Consider the following 13,970-nt stretch of genomic DNA (forward strand, 5'->3'; position numbering starts at 1 on the left):
GATTCAGAAATTTTTCTGACAGCTGTTTCCATGTCCTTATGCTAGCCTTAGGTTGGTTATTTAACCACCTCTTAGCTTGGTCTTTTACAGCAAATGGAAACAGTAATAATCTGTAGACATCCTGATCTACTTCCTTATCATGTACTGTGTCAGCAATCTGTAAAAACTGTGCCAGAAACTCTGTAGGTTCTTCCTGTGGAAGACCGGAATACTGGCAACTTTGCTGCACCATGATAATGAGGTGAGGATTCAACTCAAAGCTACTGACTCCAATGGAGGGTATACAGATACTATTCCCATATGAAGCAGTAGTGGGGTTAGCATATGACCCCAGGGTCCTTCTGGACTGTTCATTTTCACTTAGGTCCATGATGGAGAAAAGGGAATTGATATGAATAGCAAATAGAATATATTTTTATTATTAAATTTTTTTTTGAATGAAGGGAACGAATAAATAAATAGTAAAAGAAAAGAGAATAAAATAGTTTGAAATTAAATATAGAATTCGAAAATTAAGAACAAAAAATTTAAGACTAAAATAATTACTTAATGAAGAAGATTTAAAAGTTTTTGGATATGATTTTTGAAAAAGATTTTAAATTTTGAAATAAAAATCTGAATTTTAAAAATGATTTTCGAAAATTCACCTTAAAATAGAGAGAAGAGACATTTTTGAATTTAATGAGGAAAGAGAAAAACAATAAAATGGCACAAGACTTAAAATATTTAGATCTACTGCTCCTTATTTTCGAAAATTTTGGAGGGAAAACACCAAGGAACACCAAACTTAAAAATTTTAAGATCAAGACTCAAGGAAAACTTAAGAACACCTTGAAGACTCACAAGAACAACAAGAACATGAAGAAAGAACACCAAACTTAAAATTTTAGAAAATCACAATAAAATTTTCGAAAACTAAAGAAAAGTGAACAAGAAAATACCAAACTTAAAGTTTGGCACAAGATTTAATCAAAGAAAAATTATTTTTGAAAAAGTTTTTGAAAGGAGATAGCCAATTACCAAGAACATAAGCACAACGCTCTAGCCAATTGAGCTATAAATTTAAAGTGTTTTAACAAAGGTATTTAATATATAAAAATGTTTTATTTTTTTTTAAAAAAATTGGATACTAATAATTCGAAAATGCACAAGAAAAACAAGAAAAATCACAAAACAAGAAAAACTAAAGATCACAAGGAAAATAAATAAGAACAACTTGAAGATTACGAAAGAACAATGAACAAAAATTCGAAAATTTAAAAGAAATTAAAAACATGCAATTGACACCAAACTTAAAATATGAAACTAAACTCAAACAGAAAAACTCAATTATTAGCTTATAAAAATTATAGAAGACTCTAAACCAAAAAGAAAAATTTTTCCTAATCTAAGCAACAAAATAAACCGTCAGTTGTCCAAACTCGAACAATCACCGGCAACGGCGCCAAAAACTTGGTGCACGAAATTGTGAATCACACTTTTCACAACTCCGCACAACTAACCAGCAAGTGCACTGGGTCGTCCAAGTAATACCTCACGTGAGTAAGGATCGAATCTCACGGAGATTGTTGGTTTGAAGCAATCTATGGTTATCTTGTAACTCTTAGTCAGGATATCAATTATATTTATCAGTTTGAATTGTAAAAAATAAAAGAGCATGAAATAAATACTTGTTCTGCAGTAATGGAGAATATGTTGGAGTTTTGGAGATGCTTTGTCGTCTGAATCTCTGCTTTCCCCATGTTTTCTTCTTCACGCACGCAAGGTTCCTCCTATGGCAAGTTGTATGTTGGTGGATCACCGTTGTCAATGGCTACCATCCATCCTCTCAGTGAAAATGGTCCAGGTGCGCTGTCACCGCACGGCTAATCATCTGTCGGTTCTCACTCATGCTGGAATAGGATCCATTGGTCCTTTTGCGTCTGTCACTACGCCCAACCCTTGTGAGTTTGAAGCTCGTCACAGTCATTCAATTCTTCAATCCTACTCGGAATACCACAGACAAGGTTTAGACTTTTCGGATTCTCAAGAATGCTGCCAATAGATTCTAGCTTATACCACGAAGATTCTGATTAAGGAATCTAAGAGATATTCATTCAATCGAAGGTAGAACGGAGGTGGTTGTCAGGCATGCGTTCATAGGTTGAGGATGATGATGAGTGTCACGAATCATCACATCCATCATATTGAAGTGCGAATGAACATCTTAGATAGAAACAAGCGTGTTTGAATGGAAAACAGAAATAATTGCATTAATTCATCGAGACACAGCAGAGCTCCTCACCCCCAACAATGGAGTTTAGAGACTCATGCCGTCAAAGAGTACAAAGTTCAGATCTAAAATGTCATGAGATCCAAAATAATCCTCTAAAAGTTGTTTAAATAGTAAGCTAGTAACCTAGGTTTACAGAAAATGAATAAACTAAGATAGATGGTGCAGAAATCCACTTCTGGGGCCCACTTGATGTGTGCTGGGGCTGAGACTTAAGCTTTACACGTGCTTAGGATGTTTCTGGAGTTAAACGCCAGGTTGTAACCTGTTTTGGGCGTTCAACTCCAACTTGTAACCTGTTTCTGGCATTTAACGCCAGACTGCAACATAGAACTGACGTTGAACGCCAGTTTACGTCGTCTATCCTTAAGCAAAGTATAGACTATTATATATTTCTGGAAAGCCCTGGATGTCTACTTTCCAACGCAATTGGGAGCGTGCCAATTGGACTTCTGTAGCTCTAGAAAATCCATTCCGAGTGCAGAGAGGTCAGAATCCAACAGCATCAGCAGTCCTTTTTCAGCCTGAATAAGATTTTTGCTCAGCTCCCTCAATTTCAGCCAGAAAATACCTGAAATTACAGAAAAACACACAAACTCATAGTAAATTCCAGAAAAATGAATTTTGCCTAGAAACTAATGAAAATATACTAAAAACTAACTAAAACATACTAAAAACTACATGAAATTAACCCCAAAAAACGTATAAAATATATGCTCATCAGACGCCTTTAGGCCACCCTTTTTTAAAAACCCGTGACCATAGCTTGTTTCAAAAACTGTGACCATAGCTTTTTTTTTGTCACGGTAAAAAACCGTGACCATAGAGGGTCTATGGTCACAGTTTTTTACCGTGACCAAAAAACCGTGACTATAGACCCAAAATGTTGTAGTGACATATCGAAAGAATAAGTATATGTGTCCACTGGTTGTGTTTTTTGGAGTCAATCACCATAACCAAACCATCGTGTTTGCTACTGCGCTAGTGGCAAATGAGAATGAGCAGACTTACACCTAGTTACTTCAACAATTCCTGGACACTATGAAGGGTAAAGCACCTGGATGTGTCATAACAGATGGACATGGAGTGATGAGAAAGGCAATCAAAATGGTGTTTCCTGGCACTTATCATTGTTTGTGTGCGTGGCACCTTCTAAGGAATGCTACTTCTAACCTAAACAACCCCACCTTTACTTCTGAATTTAAAAAATGCATGTTGTTCGATTATAAGGTTTTCGAGTTTGAAGATCATTGACATTATATGGTTAATGCACTCGTTCTATTGAATAATCAATGAGTTTCTGACCTTTATTCCAGGAGAAATATCTTGGTAACTGCACATATACTTGGCCACTTCTTTGGGGGTTTTCGTACAATGTCTAGATGCGAAGGGTTGCACTCAATTCTTGGTAAATTTATCCACACTCGGCATAATTTGAGGAACTTTTTTGAACAGTTTATGCGCTACATATCCCAAAGGAGGTTTGGAAAAGCACACTCTGATCTGCTATCTGTGGTTGGGGATGTAGTGTTATAGAGTCCGTTGCATGATCTGGAGATGTCAGCTTCCAACAAGCTCACAAAAGAGATTTTCTTCTTATGCAGTCCGATGCTTTTTCGGACTTGTACACTGAAGGTACAGACACATACTTCGAGCCAAACTTGTGATATATACACTTTGTCATGGTCAGTTAATGCTCGTAAGGAGTGACAAGTGGGTCGCTATTGTGACAGTAATATTTTCAAGTGCTCGTGCTTGCGGATGGAGTCTCTTGGTATACTGACGTGGCGGAAATTGGCCGATTAAGAAATTAATAATAGAAATACGTTGCAAGTACAGTTCTTAACCAGCAAAAATCCGCTTATCAATTTAGGAGAGTTATCACAGATTTAAGAATAAAATACTGGGAGTATGAATCCCAGGTCGTCTCCCAACGAGTTGACAAAAGAGTGTAGCTTATTGGTTAGAGGTTTTCCCAGAAATTTTGAGTTTGAGAAACAGAAAAGTAAATAATTGTAAAATTAAGCAACGGAAATTAACGAGAGAATTTATATAATTCAATTAAAAGCCTTGACTGGGAGAAGATTAATTGGAATTTCTATCCTTGTTGAATTTTTCCAAGTGTAATAATAAAAGGTTGTTACTCTACTTGGTCATCCCTTAATTAATAAGGAAAAGTCAAGTAACTAACTAACCAACTATATCTAGGTCCTAATCCTCTCCTAAGGAAGGATTAGAGTTAGAGGTTAGAGTTGTCAGTCATCAACTACCAATTAGGATTAACACTTGAGTATTCCAACTCAAGGTTCTCCTTTTAATCAACTCCCAATCAAGTTAGGAAACTACTCCATTAACATGAATATAAACTTCACAGAATTGAAAAGGGAATAAAAGGAAGACATGATAAACAATAATTAAAAATCAATTAAAAATAAAAATGGTTCCTTGCATTAATAAATCCCAAAATGCAACATACTTATCCAAACAGGATTAATGGGCAGTAAAGAGTAAAGGAATAAGAAAACAAACTAGAATAATGAAACTTCAACGGAGGTGATGATTCTTCTCAGTATCCAAAAGCAAAAGCATGAAACTCTAAAACTATGAATGTAAAGAACCCTAGAGGAAGGAGTAGAATTCTCTCCAAGATTCAAAAACTAAGCTAAAACTATGCGTAATGAGAATGTGTGTTGAGTCTCTGCTATTCCCTGGCTCTAGTCTGTGTTTCTAGAACAAAAACTGGGTCCAAACTCGGCCCGAAATCGCCCCCAGCATTTTCTGTGATTTCTGCAGATCGCGCATGTCACGCGTACGCGTCAGTCACGCGTACGCGTCGCTGGTCATTTTTGCGTGTCACGCATATGCGTCAGGTACGCGCACGCGTCGCTGTGCAAAACTTCAATTCGCGCGCACGCGTGAACCATGCGTGCGCATCGCTTCTCGCTGGTTGTCCCCTTTATTTCTTGTGCTCCTTTCATTTTTGCGAGCTTCCTCTCCATCCTCTAAGTCATTCCTGCCCTGTAAAGCCTGAAAATACTGAACACACGGATCACGACATCGAATGGTACGAAAGGACATTAAAAATACACAAATTAAAGGCTTAGGAAGCAAGTTTTCAATCATAGAGCATAATTAGGAAGGAATTGTAAAATCATGCAAATAGTATGAATAAGTGAGCAAAGAGTTGATAAAAACCACTCAAATTAGCACAAGATAAACCACAAAATAGTGGTTTATCATATACCATGTGATCATATTGTAGCAGTGCTCATACATGTGCAGTTGAGTGATACACCAGGCAGTCTTGTTCTTGATCATTGGTCGAAGAATGCTCACTCCAAAGTAAGGGAATTTGTGGAGAAATCTCTGTTTTGCTGGGATTCAACGATCACGTTGGATGCTGAATGATCTTTGTAGGGAAATGTGTGTTCTGCCATGTGGAGATGAAGCTTAATTTGTTGACATGATGGATAAAGTTCGTTGTGAGATATCGCAGCTGAAAGAAAAAAAAAGGTTGTGGTGATCTAGGAGATCGGAATGAAGTTCGGAAAGCATCAACATTAGAGGGGTGCGTGAGGGATCCACAAATGGCTTGGTGTCCAAAGTGGCAAAGAAAGGACGCAAACCACACATTGGTGAAGGGTGTCAAGAGGTGCAGTCTTTGTCACCATATAGGCCATAATCGATTATCTTGCTAGTTAAACCCTAATAGCCGAAGGAATACACAAGAAGGTGCATCATATTTTGGTACTGAGGGTGAGGACGAGACTAGAACGATCGGTGACTCATCCGAGGAGGTAACAATGTTAACAAATTCTTTTACACGTTAGTTTCGTTGAATGTTTAGTTCATTTATGATTGTTAGTGCATGGCTAATGGAATGTATTATTTTAGATGGCGTGGAACGGTGCGATAGAGTTTGGATTGGCTGAGGACTATGACTCAGAGGGAGAGATATCATATCCATACTTCAACTGAATCCGCTTACATTTCATTTGAGTGGAAGGATAATATGGTGGGTCGTATAAAGAGTTGTCATAGTATTTATCAAACCTTATGCAGTAGGTGTTCGAGAAATTTAGTTTCTCACAATATCATGCTTTATGCTCTATATTTGAAATAAAAAATGTATGTGTAGAAAACTCTGTTATGGAGTGTTAACTTTGGAAATTCGTCATCATCATGCAACATTATGACTTTCATAATTTATGCCTTATATTGAATTTGGAAATTTACCATGACTATGCATGCTACTGTATGAGACTCTAGTATGCAATATTGAATTTGGAAACTCAAAATCATCAAGACGCAATATGAGGTAATAAAGGAAGTACTTCTAAAACATCAAAATCATGCATTATACTCTATATTTGAAATAAAAGATATATGTGTAGGAGACTCTGTTATGGAGTGTTAACCATGGAAATTTATCATCATGCAGTATTATGACTTTCATAATTTATGCCTTATATTGAATTTGGAAATTCATCATGATCATGCATGCTACTGTATGAGACTCTAGTATGCAATATGAGATAATAAAAAAAGTACTTCAAAAACACCAAAAAACATCATACAGTGTGCCATTTACAAGTAACTAACTGCCATGTGCAAGTTATAAAACATTGTTCCAATGTGACAAAAAAAAGATTGTGAAACAACACCATGCAATCCAAAAAACATCATCAACATCTGTATCATTCTAAGGTTAGTTACTCATAATCAACAAACTGAACCAAGAGCACCACCTCCGGGTTAGTCCTCGATATCTCAAAAACAGCCAATTGATCATCGTTGATGTTGCACAGCTTCACGAATTCCCCCCAGCCTCCTGTGATGGTGCCATAGTTGCCTCTTCGGTTGCCCCCATATCGGCTGTAGGCCGCTCGAACAGAGATATCCCCTGCACGCAGAGTGACCATGACATTGTCACCAACGTCGTGGCCAAAGTGTGGTACATTTGGCTGGCAAAATATGACAACGAGAAGTAGTTAGATAATGTGGACCAATACGACAATGGTCATGAGTTCAATTATAATAAATCGGCCATTAGTCATATCATTATCATCAATTGTCATGCAATCCAGTGATTATCTACTATACCATGCAATTCAACAACAAAATAAAGGCATTACAGAGATCAAACATTGCGCGCTAATCACCAACATAAAACACAGACATGCACAATGCCTACTCGACATAACCTAACAATTACAACATAACCACCAACATAGAAACAACACAGATAATGTGGACCAATATTGCCAATGTAACAGGTGTATATAGTCGAAAGGGAAGGAGATACAAACATTACTAGCACTAGACTTACCAGAAAGTGGACACGTAATAGCCTTCTTGTGATGTGCATTACAAAGAATGGGTGATCAGAGCGAAATGTCTGTGCCACCTCAGATGCAGCCGCGCTCCTAGGAATATTGATACAACCCGTTCGAGGCTGATGCAGTGGAAGAGTGTTTGGAAGAGTGTTTGGAACCTGGGGGGTTCCTCTGTTGCTAGATTCACCTCCAGACGGAACGTAAGACCTCTCCACTCCAGGTGATTCAAAGATACGCACATCAAAGTCATCGAGGCCCTTGTGCTTCAACAGCAGAAAGTCATTGGGACGAAGCTTGTAGTCACGATAAAACCTTTCCCACCCCCCTTCGAGCGTGATCTCACCCAAGACGTTCGAGCTACATCCAATCTTGTATATTCTCTGCACCCCGTCGGAGACTGTTAGGTACACATGTTTGCTAGATTTCGGGAGGAGATCATTTGGGAAGGGTATGTGCTGCATAAATGGGTATATTAACAAAGAGCATAACAGATAGTATTACAAGTGGCCATGTGAACTATTGGCAAATAAGGAAAATGATAAGGAAAAGAGATATCAACTATAGTAAAATAAAGATGAGATAATACCAAATGAGGATGGAGCAACGTACCAGTGGTCGCGATGGTTCTCCAGCCGGTTTGATAATTCGGACAACATCGTTGTTCCTCCCAATATGCCCTAGTCCATGAGGAGGTCTTCTCCTAGCTTCGTCCATGAGTTCTTTTTTCCAAAGGTACGAAGGTAAACAATGAGAGGATAGATGGAAATTGGGAAAGTGAGAAGAACAGTAACAAAAAGGGTAGTGTGTAGGTCGGATTTGATTGGTGAATCCTATCTAATAAATGCAGTCAGACTTCTAAATCCTCTCTATAGGTTTATATGTTATCACTCTTCTAGTCTTCTTCTACACAATAAAACATTTCATTCCTGATACAATAATGATTTATTTATTTTTTACGAATTTCTTTATTAAAACGTATTTTTTCTTTATTAAAACGGTTAAACCATTTTGTAAATAAAACAAGTGGCCTACCATATACTGTGGGCGTAAAGGGCTTTTAATTAAGTTGTAATTGTTGGGATTAACAACCCATGACCCAGAAATAATTCAGTCCCAATACAATGTAGAAAATTATTAACATTAATTCTACTCCGAGAACTAGTGTTTTACGTTATTATCCTAATTTTGTCCAAAATACTGTTGTTTCGTTTAGTTTTATGTTATATACATGAGCCGTATTAGTTGTGCAAAAAAATTGATGACATTGTAAATATTTTGTGATCGAATTTTCTTCATTTAGAATCATTTGACTTAAAAGTAATTTTGTCCAAAATATGAGATTTAAATAGCCAAAATACATGCAATAGAAATGTGACTGCATAACAAAAATTTGTATAAGACAAATATTTTTTTGTTAGAAGGCCATTAGAAGGTAAACAATTCCATTTGTTGGTGGGATTTATAGTTTGAAGCCATCACATTCATTCTCAGCTCACATTTATAGTTATGGAAATATATCAATGGAGATTTATTGCTTGATTTTGACATTTAATTTATATTTATTTATTGTTCCCTAGTCCCACCATTTGTGTTTATGGAGGATAGTTGAAGACGTGTTTGTTAAACAGAAATAGAGATTTGTTATCCAAAATGTTATATATATTTTTCAACTGTGTTAAGTGTGTATTAAAATTAATAACTAAAGTTAGTTATTATATATTTATGTATAAATATATGTATAATAATTTATTTTTAATGTATATTTTATATTTTAATTTATATTTTATACTAATAACTAATTTTAATAGTTAATTTCAGTGTATAAATAATATTTTTAATATTTTCTTATATATTTTTAATTTATATTTTATATAAATAGTTGATTAGTGACTAATTTGTTTATACATGTAAAACAGCGGCTAATTATCCATTCACATTTTATTTGTTACTCTATTATATAAATAATTTTCTAGCAAATATTTTTAATGCATTAGTTAAAATTATTGCTAGTGAAAATTTTTAAATTTTTTAATAAATACATTATAAATATATTACAATTTTTAACTATTTAATATTTTAATGTTTTATAAAAGCTTTTTTAATCAAATATTTTAACCCAACAAAATCCTTGAATAAAAGATTAAGGGTTTAATTTGATTTCTCAAATTTTACATATGATTTCAAATTAACATCCTAGTTTAGTTCAATCAAATTCTTTTCTTAAAGTGACACCCAAAAAAAATTATTTTCTTAAATTGAATAAAGTGCATCATGTTAATTTTTTTCAAATTTCTATTTTAACACTCATGTTAATATGCATTAGCTAATTTTTTTTACTTTTTATTAATTAAACAAATTTTAACTCTTTATTTTATTTTGTAAAGAGTTTTGTACTTTCTGTTTTTTTCTAAAATACATTAGCATTTATCGTAATCTTTTTGAAGAACCAAATTAATTAAACAAATCTTTTTTCCTACTTTTATTTGCAGCTTTTCTTTTTGTGTACATTTATTGCAGCTTTTTTATTTTTTATTTTTCTATTTATACTTTTAAGTTTTAAGAGAATAAAGATTAAAGAAGAAAGTCACCAAAAAAAATTAAAAAAAAAGAGTTATTTATTCATGATATTAATTATTAATTATTTTTATATATATCCACAGTAATAGGTTAATTAATCCTTATTATTATGTTATTAGTTTGCAGCTTTTATTATACATTTTTGTCACTTTTTATTGTTTGTACTCAGGATGTTCATGGTCAGGCTGAGTTTAAGTAAATTTAGATTCGACTCTAAAAGAATAACGAGTCTACTTTGACTTAATTTAAAATGACCTGAAAAAATTAGGTTAAATCGGATCGACACAATAAAATATTAGTATATATAAATTTGTAAATTTTTATATAATTTAGGTGTGTCCAAGTGTGTCCAGAAAAATTTTTTTTACTTTTTATTAACACACGATTGGATACAGCAGACACGCGTATCAGACGAGTGTCGGTAAGTATCGTATCCAAAATATGTCCAACACGCGGATACGGCAACTCAATAAAGTGTCCGTATTTCATAGGTTTTAACTCATCTCTTTCAAAGTTTAATTCTTCTATAGCTATTCTTTTAGCTAACAAAGAACTATGTACTTTAGTTGCTAAAGACATAAACAAATAAATAGATAATCTTTTAGAGTTGTCACAAGATTGTAAAATTTTATCTAAATCAAATAAGTACAACTTCTTAGTCTCATTATCTCACATGATTAATTCTACATATAATACATAGTATTAAAATTCAATCAACTTAAAATTAAATGATCAACAATGATAGAGTTTTGTAATATATGGCATTAAATATAATAGTTAAAAGTTATCTGAATATTTTTTATAGTATCAAAAAATTAAATAAAATAGATGTGGATTCCATGCTAAGACTTCAATTTGAATTATTAAATATATGAAAATAAAGTTGAATATAAATTTGTCATCACTTATAATAAGGGTGTTCAAATTCAAACAAATACAAACAAAGTCAATATTCATTTCAAAATTTAAAATCGATCAAAATTGCATTAATTTAGATTAAATCAGATTTTATTTTTGATAAATTACATATATTGGATCAGATTTCATATTCACTTCTCAAAACTGAATTAATTCAATTCAAACTGCAAAATGTAATTTAATATTACGATTTTATAATTAAATTTAAATTTTATATTAATATGTTAATTTATTATATGTTTTTATATTATTATTATGTAAACATTTTTTTAATATAAAATGATATTCATTTATTTGTTTGTTTAACTAATGTAACGTTGCTTCTATTTTTTAGTAACAAAATGTTAATTTTTTTTAAATCGAATAAATTAAACTAATCCAAATCGCATTAGTTTGGGTCGGATTAGAATGAATTTAAAATATAAAATCAAGTAGATCCAATTTAAATTGCAACAAATTATATACTTCGAATTATATTAATTTTTTTTAAAATCGATCCAAATCGCACCGTAAACACCACTATTTATAAATACATAGGTCAACTTTTTAATTAAAAATATATTTTTTACCACACAAACTTGGTTGAAAATGACGTAAGTCAAATTTTAAATATGAAGATGTGATCACTTGGCTATTATTTGGCTTAAAAAAAATAAACTTGTAATATTTTTTCTTTTCAATAATATCATATATATATATATAAGAAGATTCTTTGCAACGTAAATTATGACCTACTTCATTCTCTAAATGAAATAAAAGTCTAACCACAAATGATTCTTTCTCTTATATATCGTAGCCAAATAACCGTCATAAAATATTATATACCAAAATGTATCTATAATTGAAATGGTTTCTAGTTTTATTATCAACCACTTGCGTTTTTTCGAATGAATCATTGATATTATATATATAATAGTTGTTACATGATTCAGATTGTGTATAATTTAATGATATAGTTTTAAGGAACTCATTTTAATTTGAAATTGTGTATTCAATTACTGTAACACAAATATTATATTTATTGCACATGATAATATATAAAAATATATGAAGTATTTTTTATTTTTTAAATGAAAATACATAAAGCAATTGTTATTATAATATTTTATAAAATAATAGTTAAATCCAAAGTTTAATTGATTTTAATATTAAAATATAAAAAATAATGAATAAAATTATACGTGTCTTTAAAATAGAATAATTATTCATTGATGATATTATATAATTTAAATTTTAAATAAAATATTTATATTATACTTAAAAAATTAAATTTCATTAAGAAATGCATGTTGTTTTAACTATTTATATTATACTTAAAAAAAAGTAACATAGTACATATAAATAAAGTATAAATTTTGTCTTCTTATCTCTAATATACTGAACTTCTTTAATATTTAATTTAATTTAATTTTATTTTTAACTTTATAATAAACTTTAATTTTATTTTTTAATTATATTAATTTTTTTACGTAAGATAATTATTCAATTTATTTTTTAATTCTACTCTTAATAAAAAATAAATTTACTTATAATGAAAGTAATGCAATTAAGAGTAAAATTAAAAATTGAATAATTATCTACCTTTAAAATTGATAGTATTTAAAGATAAAATTAAAATGATTTAAAAGTTAAAAATAAAATTTAATTAAAATAAAATTAAAGAAGTATGGTATATTAGAGACAAAATAGTATAATTTATACTTTATTATATAATATGTATCATATTTTTTTCTTTCTTTTCTTAAAGTTTATCTATTAATCATTCCACAAGCGTTTTATGATGAGTACAATGAGTACAAATATTTAAGAGTAAAGTTAAAAAAATACTTAAAATTAAAGTAATATGATTATGAGTAATTTACTTAGATATAATTAAAAAATAATTGAGTAATAATTATAAAAAATATGATATTATTGAATGATAAAATTAAAATTTATTTCAAAAAAATAAATTTATTTAAAATAAACATTTAAAGAGTTCGATACATTAGAGACAAAAATGTATAATTTATACTTTATTATATATGTATCATGTTTTTTTTTTTAGAAATTTATCTACATGTTATTCTACAGGCATTCCATGATAATAAATAAAAATATTAAATTCGTAATACAATTCATTCTGTTAAAATCTGCTTTCATTTTACTTGATTGGGTAATTCTTTTAAGAATAATGTATTATTTTTGTTAATAATATTTTCGTCTTATTTAAGTCATTAACATTTTAAAATCGTCAAAATATTATCATATCGTCAACTCTGTAAACAGATTACTAACAACATGATAATATTGAGATAATTTTAAAATATGAGGGACTTAAATATGATAATTTAAATATTAAAGGTAATTTTAGAACTTTACCAAATATAAATACTACAACTTTAAAAAGATATTTTTCAAAAGTCAAATTTGATAAGTTATTTTTGATAATTAAAAATTTTTACCAAATTGATAATTAAAAATTCTGATAATATATTTTACATTATTCAATTTGAAAAAATTACATAATTATTAAATTATATATTTTATAACAGATAATTTCAATATAAAACAAAGATGGTAAAAATTAATTAATATTAGAGTGATTATTAAATATTTTAAGAGTAAAATAAAATGATCTACTCTCTATAATTAAATTATGCCACATACTCTAAAATAATTTTGTTATACATTCACTAATAAATTGTTATTCAATTAATATATTAATGTAAGAGTTATAATTTGTACTAATATCATCTAATTTTTTTTAATACTATATCACAACATTTTATATGAGTATAACAACAACCATATTTTATCAATTGAGTAAAAAATTAAAAATTCTACATTATTAAAAGATCATATAACCCATTTTATTATTCTTTTTA

This window comes from Arachis hypogaea, chromosome 12 (assembly GCF_003086295.3).
Source record: "Arachis hypogaea cultivar Tifrunner chromosome 12, arahy.Tifrunner.gnm2.J5K5, whole genome shotgun sequence".
Taxonomy (NCBI): Eukaryota; Viridiplantae; Streptophyta; class Magnoliopsida; order Fabales; family Fabaceae; genus Arachis; species Arachis hypogaea.